Consider the following 4,592-nt stretch of genomic DNA (forward strand, 5'->3'; position numbering starts at 1 on the left):
TCTTAAAAAAAAAAAAAACTGAGCAATTTTGCATCTTATGTGAAGCTTTATGTGCTGTGTACATATTAGAATGAGGGGCCAGGCAATGTTAAAAGTATAAGGGGGGTACTACAAAACTGTGGTCATTTCTAGATTTCCTCAGGGTGAGCTTTCAGAGGGATTCAGGAAACAATTTAGTTAGTATGAAGGATTTAATTTCAGTCCTTTTTCTTCCAAGCATCTTAGAAATAAAGGTAAGAGAAGTATTGTCAGTGCTCAAAAAATTTCACACCTGCCCTTCTCCTCAGTCTCTTTAAAAAACACACCAGTTTTAAAAGAGTCCTGATTTCCAGAAAGGGTAAAAGTCCTAATGACCACTGGTTTAGAACTGGTTTATCGTTAAATCACTTTGTAAAATGCAGACTTGCACAGAAAAACATAAGCTTTGACATTAAACAGAAAAGAAAAATCCAAATAATGTTTGAGTATTTCATTCAAAATACCTGCAGTAAAGCCCACCGCCACATACCAAGAGGTAGAAGAGAGGAAGATTAGAAGAACAGCATGGAAGAAAATAACTCCAGATGGCAAAGTAGTTAAAATGCAAGCCAAGGGAATGGCATGACTTTAACTATAAAGCTGTGCCCCTTAGAATTTGCTAGAACACGCAGATCTCAGCAAACATATTAGAAACATGAGACGTGGTAAAACAATTTCTACTTACTATTTCTGTGGGGACATGGTGCAGGTGAGTTGGCCACCCAGCAGGTGAAATGAGAACACTAAGTACTAATCCCAGGATTGCCACCAGATTGTGTTGTGCCCTTGGCATGCTGAACAAACATCTGTAAAACTTCATTGTTCCCTTCTTTTAAGATCCTCAACCCTGAACCGCAAAAGCAAGGGGAATGCTAGTGGGCATTTCATAAATGCTGGTCCTGATAATGGCTGTTATGGGAGGTAACTAATGATTAAAAGGAAGGCCATTTATACACATGTGTCAATACTGACTGCTGTCGTAGGCTCTACTTCTGTCAAGGGAGTCAAGAGCAAACTTTTTGAGAACTATATAGACTGGGGAATAACACAATGACATCTGGTATGGAGCCAGCCAAAGACATGGGAAAGACTGGAATCTTCCTAACTATTTCATGACCACCACCAATATTGGTCTAGATGTTTCGTTGCTATTCTTTAAATACACATAGGTAACTTAACTAAGTAGACGCTATGCTAAAAATGTCCTTTCATGAAATAATACAATTTTATCTATTATCCTTAATCAGAGGAATAAAGACTAGTACTTACTTTTATCTATTGAACATTTGGGGAGTGGAGTACAAAAGGGAAAAGACGGACACACTAATACAATGGGAGAGAAGTACATTTCAAAGATGCATGCTTTCATGGGCCACAGCTATTTTAAAAACCACCCTACTGAGATATCACCCACATACCATAAAACCCATTTAAAGTGAGCCAAGCATAACATATAAAGAAGTTGAGTCACTATGCTATATTCTTCAAACTATTATAACATTATGTGCCAATTATACTTAAAGTATAAAATTCAGAGATATTTAGTGTATTCACAAAATTGTACAATCATCACTGCAATCTGATTTTAGAACATTTTCTTTCCCCCTGAAGAAGGCCCCTGCCCTTCCACTTTGGCTCACCTCACTCCCAGCCAGAAGCAGGGACTAATCTAATTTGTCTTTATAAAGCTGTATATTAGAGGGTAACTGGGTCGCTCAGTCGTTAAGCGTCTGCCTTCGGCTCAGGTCATGATCTCAGGGTCCTGGGATCAAGCCCCACATCGGGCTCCCTTCTCAGTGGGGAGCCTGCTTCTCCTTCTCCCTGCCACTACCCCTGCTTGTGTTCTCTCTCTGTCAAATAAATAAAATATATTTTTTAAAAAGCTGTATATTATAGACACATCATATAGAAGAGATCATACATCATTTTTTGTGACTGGCTTCTTTCACTTAACATACTTTTTTTTTCAAAATGTATCAATATGTAACTATGTACCTGTCCTTCCTTCCATTATAAGGCTGAGTAACAGTCCCTGCTGTGGATGTAACCCACTTTATGCTTTTATCAGTTGACAGACCTATGGGTTGTTTATACTTTTAGCTTTTACCATTTCTGGTTCTCTTTCAAGAACTCTATTATTCCTTATGAGGCAGATGTTCTAGCATCCTATTCTCTCAGGTTTTATTTGGTAATATCTTTACTTCACCTTCATTTTTGAAGGATAGTTTTACGAGGGTTAAGATTTTTGACAGTTTTTTACTTTCAGCACTCTGCCTGTCTTCCCACTGTCCTCTGATCTCCACTGTTAACTGATGAGAAGTTAATTGTTCATGTTATTAGAGTTTCCTAATACACAATGAGTTACTTTTTCACTTGCTTTCAAGATTTGCCTCTGTCTTTCAACATTTTGACTACAATGTATCTGGTTGTGGATCTCTTTCCATTTATCCTGCTTGGACTTTGGCTTCTTGGATGTGCTGATGGATGCCTTTCTTCACATTTGGTTAAGTTTCCAGCCATCATTTCTTTGACCTTTTTTTTTTCTGTCCCTTTTCCTCTTTTCTCTCCCTCTGGTACACCCATCCATGTACATTTTTGCATCCTTAATGGTGTCCCCCTGTTTTATTCACTTTTCTCTTTTCTTCAGATTGCCTGGTCTCCAATGATCTATCTTCAGGTTATTGATTCTTTCTCTGACCTCGAGTCTACTGTGAAGCTCCTCCATGGAATTTTTCATTTTGGTTATTTTACTTTTCATCTCCAGAATTTCCAGGTGTTTTATTTATTTATTCATTTTTAGTTCATAAGTTTATTATGAAAAGCACTGCACTGCTCTTATGCAGTAACATGGTCTTCTAGGAGGGGGAGAAAAACAATTCTGTTCAAAACCACTCACCAGATTCTGACAATAACAAAAAACAACATGAGGCTGAGATGTGAGAAGGGAAATAAACTGAGTGCAGACAAATCATACGATTAAATTAAACGGTATCCCTGGAAATAAACAAAATGATTGCAAAACTCCCAAGTAGAGGGAAGGCCTTGGTACTTAATTTTAAAAATGTTCATAAAGCTCCAATGATCGTTTGCTGCTATCCTTATTTACAGCCATGCTGAGTAAAGCTATAGCTAAATGGAAGTTAAATAGTATTCACAAGGTGTTAATGTTTACATCTTCTAATCTGCAGTCTCTCAGAGAAAGCAAAAGTAACTACAAATAGTGCTACTCCAGAAACTGGTTTCTTCACCAACAATGTCACTCGCATGCAATGAACTGGTTCATTCTGAAGTGGTCACGGCTGTTCATGACAAGAAGCTTTGTATTTTTATGTGGCACATCTAATGGTCCATCTGAAAACAAGTATTTTGAATGTTAACTATTCTCTGACAATTTGGAGTTACTGTTGCTCTTCCCATTTCCATTAGGTCAATATAAGGTTTGTGGTAACACTGTACAAGTTTAAAATTTCATTACAGAAAGTGGTCTGGGGTACTCTGAGTAATATTTGGCTCGCCTCTGCTGCGGGCTGGGTCACACTGCAAGAAAGCATTTTAGAGTATGCTCAAGTTCCATGATCGCAGCCTGATTACCATAAGGATAACAATAGTTTGGAGCAGTGAAAATCGTTACTACATTCTGGTCGTGGCACCAGTTACATCCATCCATCACCAGCTGGTGAGCTCTGGACACCAGTGGGAGGCCACTGACATGATTAAATGTTTCAGAAATGTCTTGCCCAAAGTTGTAACCAACTCCTTGACAGGATATACCCCAAACCCCCTGATCGTCTGGATCTGACACAGCAAGTCACACATTGGACCCTGATGAGGAACTTCTAGGCTCTCAAGCCCTCTGATGTGATCCAGTGTAGCTATGGATGGTGAGAGGCCACCATGGAGACAGACTAGCTGCCCATCCACCAAGGCAGTGAGAGGAAGACAGTCAAAAAGATCTGTACAATATTTCCAAACATTCGCATTTCCATATTTCCTTAAACACTCATCATAGAAACCATATACTCATGTGATCTGTCTGCTCTCATGATGTCCTCGGAGAGTGGTGATGTGTTCACAGTAACGAACCTTAACAGCTACAAGCAGAGTAACTGTTTCAACTGAATATCCTCTGTTACCATAATCTTCCATAAACAAAAATCTCCCATAATCTCCCACTCTCCCATAATCTCCCATAAATATCCTCTGTCAAACATAATCTCCCATAGTTTGTATCTGATGATTTGCCACCAATTCTAGACAGTTCCATGAGATCATGAAACTGCCCATGTACATCTCCACAGATGGTGACTGGACATCGAACCTCTTGTACGTTGGATTCTTCTGTCAGGTTCTCTTTAGCCTTTGTGGCTGCTGGTGGCTGCTCCCTGCAGGACCGGTCCCCGGCCACTGCCGTCCTCCCCTCCTTCTAGTCCCAGAGCTCAGTTCTCTGTAATGGCAGCCGCCCGCATGGTGACATCATTCCAGGTGTTTTTGTTGTTGTTGTTGTTGAAGATTTTATTTATTTGACAGAGAGAGACACACACACAGTGAGAGAGGGAACACAAGCAGGGGGAGTG

At 39.6% G+C, this 4,592-nt stretch overlaps 1 pseudogene; it reads right to left on the minus strand.

Annotated features, from left to right (window-relative positions):
• Positions 1–3,481: 3,481 nt before the first annotated feature.
• On the minus strand, positions 3,482–4,179 carry LOC102738184 (serine/threonine-protein phosphatase 2A catalytic subunit beta isoform pseudogene; annotated as a pseudogene).
• Positions 4,180–4,592: the final 413 nt, after the last annotated feature.

This window comes from Leptonychotes weddellii, chromosome 12 (genome assembly GCF_054177405.1).
Source record: "Leptonychotes weddellii isolate Sample4059 chromosome 12, ASM5417740v2, whole genome shotgun sequence".
Classification (NCBI taxonomy): Eukaryota; Metazoa; Chordata; class Mammalia; order Carnivora; family Phocidae; genus Leptonychotes; species Leptonychotes weddellii.